Source organism: Xiphias gladius, chromosome 18, assembly GCF_016859285.1.
Source record: "Xiphias gladius isolate SHS-SW01 ecotype Sanya breed wild chromosome 18, ASM1685928v1, whole genome shotgun sequence".
Lineage (NCBI taxonomy): Eukaryota > Metazoa > Chordata > Actinopteri > Istiophoriformes > Xiphiidae > Xiphias > Xiphias gladius.
The window spans coordinates 15755206-15767599 of record NC_053417.1 but is presented as its reverse complement, the minus strand read 5'-3'; positions in this window follow the sequence as shown (position 1 = coordinate 15767599).

The window sequence follows — 12394 nt, the reverse complement described above, 5'->3', positions numbered from 1 at the left end:
ACCAAGCTTCACTGTACATACACAGCACTGTATATCATCCTCAGCCCATTTTCCTGGAGTTTTATGGGGTTACAATAAAGTGTAGTTATTGTAGAGGCAGATAGTCCCAAGCCCTCATCGTAAACAGATTTCTCCTTCACTGAGCTGATGAGGGCAGAAAGCAGAGGAGAGATGGGAGGAGGGAAAAGGAGAGCACAGGGAGTGGGGATGATGGGAAGGGGAAACTGAAAAAAAAGTATTGAGAGAAAGATGAGGAGCAGCAGAGTAGAAGGAGGTGATGAGGATAGAGGTCAAAGACAAGAGAGTGGTGTGTCCAGGGAATATTTAGGTGAGGGAACGAAGAGCAGTGGCACTGATCAATATGACAATGAGGAGAGGACAGCCTGGGTCTACCCAAGTCAATAGACTCTGAGAACACAGGAGAAAAATACACTGCAGCGAAGATGTAACAACTTCAGGCATTTTATGAAAAAATCTCCATCTGTATTGTCTCCGTCTCAAATACGCGCACACATAAACAGTCACACATTTCAATGTGGAAAGCCTCCGTAGTTACGATACTAGGCCAGGTTTCCCTATTCCCAAGGCCTTAGCATTACTTATAAATTCTGTCTGCCCCAGTAATAAAATCAGCAGAGTTTCTAGCACAGAGTCTGGCTTGGTTTTTCTTTTAGTCTGTGCCCCACAGCTTGCTGCGAGCAAATACTAGACAAGGATTAGACAACTACTCACATGATGTGCACCTAAGAAACCTGAGAACTATACAAATGTAGAGTTGTTCATTTTGAATTTATTAGAGAGCAGATATTTTCATACCTCCTCTAACCTTTCTGTTTTACAGTTATGTGAAACCTAATGTTTTATGCCAAGTCATGCTGCTTGCAGTAATGGTCTCAGCATGATTTGCTCCAACTTTCAGAATTGTTTGTTATATTTACAGTGTAATCTTAGTTAGTTTAATTACACACTCTTTAGACAGAAGACATGACAATGTCTACGGACAACACACTGAACCTGCTTGAATCTTGATTGTGTTTCTTATCCCACTGTGTGCTTTCAGTGGTTTAATTGTGGGACCAATATATCTCGATAAAGGAATTTTTGAATAGTTTGGTGAGTAAGATGTTAGATATGTGGACAAAACCCTAAAATATCTAATACTTCTAATAATTTCAATTTTAATTCTTTTCCAGGCAACTTTACCAAGTTACAAAGACAGCTTGATGACATAAAGTTGGAAAGTGCCCAAAACTTCTTTCTTTCTAAAAAGGTCCTTTGTCTGCCATTGTTAAAGGAATAGTTCAGCATTCTGGGAACTATATGTATTCGCTTTCTTGCCAAGAGTTAGATAAGAAAATTGTTATCACTATCAATATTTGTCAGGCAAATACAAGGCCACACAAAATCCTGAAGTCTTGTCGTAACCGACTTGTTGCTAGGAAACCAGTAAAGATTCTAGGAGGTCACTGCTCCAAGAAATAGTCCGGCACATAACCCCCCATAAAACCACAACTTGTCAATTTTAAACTTTGCCTTTTGTACAGATTAAACAGAATGGATATTAAATTTTATTTATTAAGCTTTAGAGGTGTTGGTAAGTGAAATATAAATAAGCATTTTCCCTTCATGTTGACGTATTCCTTTAAATGACAAGTCCAGAGAATGTGTTTCAGAGCCATGTAGAACAGGTTTAAAGTTAAAAAAAATAGGTAATACAGTTGTAGATTTCTCTGCTCTGTTCTTCTTCTTCTCGGTTCTTTGTATGAAAAGTATGGGGCATTAATCCTTGTTAATATCAACACATTCATGTCATGTAACCTTGTACTGTGAAATAGAAACTGAATGAATTTGGAAAAAAAGGCTCACAGCCCCTCTCTTGGCATCACATGAACAGGAATATAATCTGAAATATGTTGTGCCAATTCTCAGAAACAAGTGTGATTATGAAAGAAAATTGGCCAAATGAAGCTCATGCTACAACTGTTTGTCTATCCATCTGTCACAATTGTGTGCCAAATTGTTTTGACACTCAAGAAGTGCATCTTGAAAGAGCTTTGCATCGGCGACCAAAGTAGCTTTGAGCTATTGCATCCACCTTTTTTCTCAGTTCTGAAAAGATAGACCTATATTTTTGAGCATACTTGGAGACATCAGCTGTTTTGTCCATGTATGTTGTGTAGATCAACAAAAGCTTTTAAATCAAATATGAAAATAGTTTGACCAACACTGGCCACCAGTGCACGGTCCCAGCCAGACAATTAGTACTTAGCTGCGTTCAGCCTGCTTTACATTGCCAAAGCTGACTAATTTGTTGCCATATTATAATAATTTATAGTTAGAGTAAAAAATTAATTACTACTTGTGTTGCCAGCAAGATTCATTCAATTTTTCACAACATTTAAATAAAAAGCCAAACATAATGTTTCTCTTTATCCACCATCCATTCTGAAAATTTCTGCCATGTGGACCCCGGTTTCAACGTTTCTCAACTTGTACAATAATATAAAACAGGGAAACCCGAAACTGCAGCAAGTAATTCATCCTTCATGTTTTCATCCTGTCAAGAAGCAGATATAATCCAACAGACAGCTGCTATTTCATTTGTTTATCATTGCTCCAGACACCTGTAGTTTGTTCAAAGCTAGTTGAGCTCTACTCAATATCATCCCCTGGACACTTAAGTTAAAAAAAGTTTCCAGTCCACCACAAAATGTTACAGCCCTCCCTCTGGTAAATTGTACCTATGCACTCACTGAATGATTTTGATCATTTTACATCGCCGCTTGCTTTTTGAGAACAGTATTGTTATTGATTTATCACAGGACTGGAAAAAGAATTACCTGTGTGAACCTAGTCACTTACTCATTGCAATTCTAAGCTTATAATGTACATCAAAATGGAGACAAGCTTACTGGTGGAAATTTGAGCGAATGTATTAGGTGTTTCTACACTAACACACAGTCCTCCTTCTAGTACGGCAGACTTAAAGTGGTCAACATGCTTCTTCAGAAGTGCTTGTTGGATGGTCGAGTAGCTTCAAAACTTCACATACACCACTTTCTAACATTGAATTCTCTACGATGATTTGCTTTTCACTCCGCCTTCAAACGTGGCAGTTGGAGAATGTCCTCCTGTAAAAAAAAAAAAAAACCCACATGTCGTCTGTGCAAGCAGCTTATTACGACTCACTGTTCCGTTTTATTGTTAGGCAACCTCTAGCAGCTGACATAATTACAGAGCAGAGGAAGAAGTTAGATGATGCAGTAGCGACAAAGTCCGTATTAGGAAGAGGCTGTTTATTATTGTTACCATATTGACGAATATCTGGTACACCTGCCGCTGGAACACAAATATGGGTCATAACCAAGGATAGGGACAAGCGCCCTATATCGTCAATAGGGAGGAGTTAGGGATTTGGAGGAGTTGGTTGGCCATTTGGAACAACTATAAACACAACACATCATCCAAACCACTTCTTTTCTAGAATAGCCCAGCCCTTACTCTTTGTGTCTGGTGTCTCAGATCTACTTGCAGGTGAAGAGTGAAGTAAAACACCTACTGATCTTTAAGAATGGTTTGTTTTGTGGTTGACTCTGTTTTAGGCTGACAAAATGTACAAGTAGATACTCAAGTAAAGACAATAGGAATCACATGAAGTAGAAGAGGGATATAGTTTCTTATGAAAAGCAAAGATTATATTTGAATCAGAATCAATTCAATCAGGGGTCCCCTGAAGGTCTTGCACAATGGATATCGATTGCTGTGTCTTTTAATATGACAATCACACTGTACAAGACTACAAATTATCAGAATGAAAACAGCATTTGGATTGACTGATAGATCTGCCTCGTGCACTCACCTGTAAAAGAGTCCATCCTTTATCCTTGAGCCTCAGACCATTTCTGAGGTGTGGAAGGGGGCAATTGAATTAACCCCACCCTCTCTGGCCCATCGCGAGTGATATGAGACTGGATTCCATTACAGAAACGCTATCTAACCCAGACTGGGGCCTATCTAAACCTCATATCCCTGACAACACTCCATACATCAGCCACAGGCTAATACACTCTAATAGGCAGGGGCCTCACCCACAGATAAACCATATGACCTGTCTCTCTTTCTCACTCACAATGGCTGCCGTTTGTTTGCCTTTTTCTCACAGAACTTTACCGCTTGTATTTCTCCCACTTTCTGTAGCCCTTTGTGCCTCTCATCTTTCTTTCATTTTTGCTTCTCTTGTTATCTCCATTTATTTAGTTTGCTCACCTCTTATCTCATTTACTTCAGTTCACTCTCAATTTGCTCTCTTTTTCATCCCCTCCCCATTGTTCTCCAACTATCATTCACTACACTGTCATCTCCATTGTAGTGTGTAACTGTTAATTACAGAGGATGAGTGATTTGTGGATGCAAAGTGGAGACTTTTCAGAAGGGTTGTTCTTTCATCTATATAACTACTGACATCCCCACATACTGGACACTTATACTAGGGCTGGATATCAGCACTGATCTCCCGATTCAATTCGACTTCAATTCACAAAATCCAGAATGGATTAATTTTGATTTGATTCGATTCAGGTTGATTCTTGATCATTCAGTTACATCAGATACATACCAATGTTGTGTGAAGCACTTCTCAGAATTCATCCTGGGAACTTAAATTTCTTCTACATTAAAAAGTCAGCAATACTGTTGTTTCCTTGAATATAAAATTGTGTAGAGTGCACATTATCGGCTAAACTGTAAACAAATTTTCCCAGTTATGAAACTGTGGACCAAGGATTTATTTTCCTTGGCAGATGCAAAATGACCAAAACATGACACATGTATATTTTTTAGGCATAGATGTGCAAAATAGCTGAGCAAGAATAATAAAACACCTGCACCACTTAAAAGGGTGTCATCATTATGCATATTTTTAAAAAAATGTATCCCATACAGCTACGCTTGGACTGTTAGTAGCAGATGATTCAACTAAGTACAGACATCCACTTTAATGATCATTTTGTGTGCAAACAGGTCAGAAACTTAAAGTCTGCTCACTAGTTCATCTGCACTATTTGTGTTGACAAGACATCAGCCTGATATACGCAGACAGCTATTAGCTAATGTTAGCTCCCTGGCTGGGACAGACTGAATAAAGTGAAATCCACACACTATTCTTCACTTCACAAATCTCACAGCCAGAGATAATCTCTCTTCAACAAACACAAACAGAGCTCAGATCAGTGTGCAGAAGCTTTTTTCAGTCTATCTTTATCATAAATGTGATCTCTAAATCTGAAAACATAGTCACCTACAATCGTAAGTCATGACAGTTCTGTAAACTGCGTGGGACCATATAGACTGTAAATATTCACTTCACGCTTTACTGGACTGTTATGATACAAGATTGCTCATGTAGCAGTGATCATTTATGTTACTTTTTGAGTTAAAATAACCTTCAAGTGCACTTGGTAATAGCTCAATTTCCAAGTAGACATTTTACACATCATGCAGCCCTAACTGGACCACTTATAACAAATAAGCACTGCATACACATAACATTTACCACAGATGCACATGCTTTCTGAGAAAAGGTGCATATGCAAAAATCAGTCTCAGGATTTTACAGATCTATATTGGATCATTCAAATAAAAATCATGATCGATCAGCAAATCATTTTTTATTATCCAGCTTAAACTCATACTATTCAAATCATGTCCTTTTCATCGTGTTTGTTCATATAAAATTGGGGATTGGACACAAAAAAAAAAAAAAAAAAAAAATCAAAAAATCCACTAAATTTTCAGTGGCCCTTTCTGTCCCTTTACCGGCCCCCTCTGTGTGCCTGTAATTCAGGGTGTGCATGAGAAGTTTCTGCATACGGGTCACGAAGGGATAGCTGCAGCTACTAAAGACAGAGATGTAGGAGAGGAGGAGGATCAAGAGAAGACTTCATAACCACCACCTCAGAAGATTCACAAGATGCAAACCCCTGGTTTTTATTTCTCATAGTCTGGTATCAAAAAATTACTAAAAAACAGATATCATAATGGTAATTATGTCGAAAAACATGTATATAGGCATTCATCCACATACTTATATTAACTGGTTTGAGTATTTCAAATTTGTGCATGCCATATTTCTCCTGCGCCTGAACCATCTCTCTTTTCTTGCCTCCACCTCTTTTTTACTTCATTTTCTTCCTCCTTCTCCCTCTCCCTCTTTTGGTATTCCCCCCTTCTCTCCTTTCTTCTCTCCGATTCCCAAGATACCGCTCTCCCTCTCTCCTCTGTTTTCTTCCAACCTTACATGCCTCCGTCTCCTCCCATTTCTCTCCCCCCTCTCTCTGAGAACATCAAAGGGCTGTGTCAGTATCAAGGCTCAACAGTTGTGTGGTTGACCTTGGACGCTCACTAACAACCCAGGAGATAGAGAGAAAGAGAGATAGACAGAAAGAAAAAGAGACAAGTAAGAAGAGAAAGAGAGGGAGAGAGATCGCATATGTACAGGAATACTAATCAAGCTCAAGACATGAATATATGAAAACTCATATGCAGACAGAGCCTTTTACTTATCTATGGTAAACTGTGTTGTATAGTGGCTTCTTTTGAGGGAGAAATCATTTTTATATTCGGGAAATTAAATTCCAGGCGCAAATCAGTTTAAATCAGTTTGCCAATGTGCAACTAAATCAACACAAATCAGCCAAATTCACAGTCAAATCTGGCAGCAAATATCTTTAATTTTTAGTTAGTGATTTTGGCTATAAAGTGTAGAAGTGGGGGCAAAAATTGATTCCCATCAGAATTGCTAGTTCTTAAGTTGTGTTATTCGCAAATTCCATAAATCTATTTTTGTACGTTGTGAATAAAGTTATGCCAACAAAACGAAACAAGCAGAACTAATTCTCAAGAGCATAGTGCAGCACCTGATGTACGATGCACAGCACGCATACACTAAAGTTATCCTACAGCTCATCGTCCGTTTCACATGCGTCTGACAGAACAGATATGCTCCTAGTTTAATTAATCCAGCTATCTACCTAGGCAGCAGAACTTGTGCTTCATGCTCTTAAACTCTTCAGTTTTACACGCGTAACTAATGTGATTGTGTATTGGGCTCTGAGCGCTACCAAAACGTGGTTGACCTAATGCTATGTCTGAACGCATCCTGTGTAGACACATGGAGCACTGAAGGTGCTGCTGCTGCTCTGCTAACACGCTGCTCACGCTACACCTCCCGTGTAGACACATTGTTAGTGGATATTTTTTGGATAATTTTGACCCCATCACCCAGAGTCAAGCTAACATCAGTGGAGGACCAAACTCCTGCACTAACAAACAAGGTCAGCTGACCAATTCACACTGAAGCACTGTACAAAACTCCCTACCAGGTCAGATGAAGAGAATAACCTAGTCCACAGTCTGATTCATTTCAAAAAACCTGCCCCTGTGAAGGGTGTTGGATAACAATGGCTTTCCCCAATACTACTGTGGCAGCAGAGACCCCATTATCCACTACTGGAGACATAACGTTACCAACAACACAGTGGAGCCCCAAGTGGAAAAAAGATCTTGTCTGAACGTAGTGGAAATATCTACTTCACAATGAGGCTGTCGGTGTGCAATTGAAAAAATGAAGGCCAGTACTGGAAATCACTTTGCCAAAAAATAATTGCTGTGTTGAGAGCTATGTACTTTCTCACAATAACAAGCAATTGCCTGGACCTGGGACTTTGACTCAAGAGGGCCAAACACAAACAAGAAGATATCAAATGAACAAAAAAAATCATCACTTGTGTTAATAGCGTTTATAAAAAGTATTCAACCCCTTTAAATATTTTATGTTTTATTGTTTTATAATGTTGAATTACAGTGGACGTATTAATTTTAACAGAAACAGACTTGTCAAATCTCTACAAATATTCAGAGGTTCTCAAATGTCTCCTCATTCGAGCCAAGGATTTCAACTGACACAGCAAACAATTTTAGGATGAAGAAACTGTGTATGCTTGCATCTGTGTTGCATCATTAACGAATAATACACACAGAACCACACACATATACACAGAAATCTACACACACATACATATTTTTACAACCTAGCATGTTTGCAAAATATACAGATCCACAAAAAACACACATACTCATACACACAAAAACCCTGAATGATAAACAGTGCACCTACATACACTAACATGCCCAAAGCACATATAAATGAGAATGCCGTGACAAAAGATGGAAGAACAAATCTTCACAGAAAACCTCAAACATTTAAAAAAACAAACAATCCTTGTTTAATCCTATTAAGGCTGCTTTTTGGACAAATCTTTTTTGTAGAGAAGCATGGTAGCTGTGTATATTACAATGGGAGTTTGGCATAAAATAGACATTTTTGCAACAGGCAAGTGTAGGTGGTGTCAATGTAGAGGCAATCATTAGGCAGCAGAGTTTTATAGATTATTCAACTTTCGGTTCTCTTTCCATCAGTACACTCGGTACAACACATCAGTCTCAGGATTCCATCCTTGTGAGAACAATCTGAAAAATATTTTTTCAGCACACCTGTCTAGGACAATGAGACTGTTGGCCTTGACAGGCCCCGCCCTCCCTAAGAAGTATAAAAGATGCTGCATAGTCTCATCCCCTCAATCTAATTTCAATTCACCATGCATAACTTGATCTGCCAGACCCTTGTCAACGACTTCAATGTCCGTTTCCAGGGTGAGCTAGCTCCCTGGCCGGGGCGTTGCTACAGGGCTTGTTCCTGGTTTGCACTTATTTATTTTGCTAACTAGCTGCATTTCCCCACCACCATTTAGCCCAGCTAACAGAAAAATGTTTAGCCCAGCTAACGATTTCACCTGTTTCACCTGTTTAGCTCGCTGACTGGCTACATTTCTCCACCACCATTTAGCCTAGCTAACGGAAGATTGTTTAGCCTGCTAATGACCCCACTATTTTCACTGACGAAATGGCACCAGAGAAAGGGTAAAAGACTCCCTTTTGGTGTTACCAGCAAACCTAGCAAAGCTGATAACACCAATGTAGTGCTTCCAAATTCTTCCTCTTGGAGACGGATACACACGGAGCCTGCCTGGTGTGTCTAAGCATGTTTCATGTGAAAGCTGCACATGCTAATCCAGAGTCTTGTGCGCGCTGCTGCCAGGTTCAGAAATTGACCCTGAAAAGACGTGTGACGTTCCTATCAAAGAGAGACCTCCTGTTATCCAAAGCTTGAGCCCCCCTCCAGAGGTGGAGAAAGAAAGGAAGGAGAGCAACGCAGCAGGGCCGTCTTGGGGAAAATGGATGGACGACATTTTCCCTATCTGTGATATGAGGAAGACCCGACTGACTTTGCTATCCATCAGCGATATACAGTCACACATGCTGGCAGACATTTAGATATCAGTTGCTGCCTCAGGTGTTTTTTTTTTTACGAAGAGGAGGCCGAAGTCAGCGTACATGAGGACAGAGACAAGACATCGCAGGTTCTCAGTGCTGTGGATGCACCAGCCAAGACATCGGGCACCACTCCGGCCTTAGTCAAACTGTGCCACCAAGCGGCCAAGCGTCTTGAAGTGCTGTGGCCTACTCTGCTGCCCCATCAACATCGAACCAGGCTCGTGGGAAATCATTTTCTCCCAAAACAGCAAGCTACAGTGAGACACAAATTGCCTGTCTTTCCCGACTTTATGACAGAGCTCATGCAGTCATGGGCATCCCCCAAGGCCCCGCTCTCCCTGCCATTCACCCAGTTTTCAGACCTGGAGGATATGGAGCCAGCTGGGCTAGCTAAAATTACTCCTATGGATGAAACACTGGCTGTTTACCTGGCACCTAAACCGAACATGTCCACCAGTAAACCCACTCTCACCAGTATGCAGTGTTGCCACTCTTGTCAGTGCCAGCACCTATTAGGTTTTATGGCCTCTATGATACTAGCATTTCCTCTGATGATGAGAAGGTTAAAATGCTGGTTTTACCTCAAACAGAGGTTCTCCCCTCTGGGAGATGGGCTGGTACAAGACTCCCCATCCTCCCCGTGCGCAGGGTCGGATCTGAGCCTGATCCGCTGGGTGTGACCCGCTGTGTCGGATATCCTTGCACGTGCTGGTCACCACAGATGCGAAAAAATTGGGCTGGGAGGACTGTACAAAATCAAATACATGAATGGCATTTGGGAAGATGCGCAAAGGCAGGGGCCTATCAAGCTGTTAGAGTTGTATGCAGTCTTTCTGTCACTGAGACATTTTTACAAAATGGGTTTACTGGTGCATCAACATGTACTAGTACACTGCGACAAAGCCTGCTGGACACGCTCCCTCCCCCTTCTCTCTCTCTTGCACAGCCTTCTAACATGGCGCAGCGCCGGGCTGCTGTCTCCTCAGAGCGAACCATGTCCAAGGGGCTTTGAACCAGGGCCAGATATGGCACCCATGCTCCGAAATTTGGAACCTGTGGGCGTGGCCCCTGAGAGGGAGAAACTAATGTTTACAGGTTTACCTGCTAATGTATATTGACACTATACAGAGTGCCAGAGCAGCATCTACACGAAGTCTATATACATTTAAGTGGCGTATATATGAAGTTTGGTGCCTGGAGAGGCACTAAGCTTCGAATTCAGGAGAGGAGTGTTCCTTTCCAAAGTTCCATAGTTGATGTTTTGACATTCCTACAAGAATTATTGGAAAAGGGTTGTTCCTTTTCCACAATTAAAGTCTATTTGTCAGCAAACTCAGCCTGCCATGTCTGTTGGCAAGGTTCCCCAATGAGAACTGACGTTGGCTTTGGATACTCTATGTAATGCCCCTTTGAACCATTATAGTCTATTGGCATCAACATGCTCTCATACAAGTCACCTTTTCTATTGGCTCTGTGCTCAGTTCATCAGCCATGCATCCAGTTTCCGCTGGATGGCTCTAAGGTGACTCTGCACCCTAACCTAACATATGTCCCTAAGGTGCCAACCTAGTTGACAAAGCAAAGGCTTTTGCCCGGTGCAAGTCTTACGCATATATATTGACCGGACACTGGAGGTATGCAAAACGGACCAGTTATTTGTATGCTTTGGTAACTAGGTGATGGGGAAGGCCTTCTCAAAACAAGGTCTTTATCATATTATGTTCTGATGGCTAAGGATATTTCTCATGCATATGCCAGGAAGGGTGCAGACTTTCCCAATGGTGTACATGTGCACTCTGCTAGAGGTATGGCCACTTCCTGAGCACTTTTTAAGGGAGGTATGCTCTGCGGCAAGCTGGGCTTCTCCGCATCACATTTCAGTCTATCCACATAGGTGCCTCGGGGTATGATGTTATATCCCCATACTGATATGTTGTACGGACTGTACAAACCGAAAGGGAACTAGAGGTTATGCACATAACCAATGTTCCCTGAGGGAGGGAAACAAGGTACAACACAGGTAAGCCCCTTACCGCCTAAAGGGCTCTATGAAGTGTATTGTAGATTGAAGAGATGAGTCTGTGCAGCATCTGGTCTACACTTAAGGAGGGGCGAGGTCTCATTGGCCTTGACAGGTGTGTTGAAAAATATTTTTCAGGTTGGTCTTGCGAGGACGCAATCTCCATACTGATGTGTTGTACCTCGTTTCCCTCCCTCAGGGAACATTGGTTTTGTGCATAACCTCCAGTTTTACCTTTGAATACATTAAGTATTCGTTGAAAAGAGGGATACATTTGGGGGGAAAAAATGTTTAAAGTTAGATCCATACATAAATATATTTATGACTATTTACTGACTCTGAAGGTAATTTGTAAAATTGAAATTAAGTTATTTTAAGTTTTTTTAAGAGACCAGCAGACATACTGGCTTAATTTTCAACATACTGAGGACAGAGGAGATGCAATCATAACATTTTACCAATATGCATTCTGCGGGTGCAATAAACTCCAGAATCATCAAAATGAACTGCATTTTCATTTTCTGAAAATGTGAATGGAGATAAATTCTGATATGTCTGCATCTAAGAGAAATACCAGGACAGAAATCGGACTTCAATGTTAACTAAGTTAGCATGCAGGTCATACAAACATTAACCATAATAGAAAAAGAAAATTTTAGCTGCTGCAAAGCAGCTAAGCTGTTACTTACAGTGTTCAGCTGATTTGCCAAACTTGTGACATGCCAGCTTCCTTTGGCACTTGACTTTTTGGGGGTCATCTTCGCAAATTAGAGAGTTATTCCAGATGCTTAATTTTTCAACATCTTGCTGTTGTAACTTGTAAGCCTGTCAAGTGGTCATGAGTGTCAGTGCAGAGAGCTGTGACGCACAAAACTATCATTAAGATTAAATGTCTTTGTCTGAGAATAACTAGTAAAAATTAAAGTTCATCCATAATGAATAATGTAGGATTACTATTTCTTATTTACAGGCTATTTTGGATTT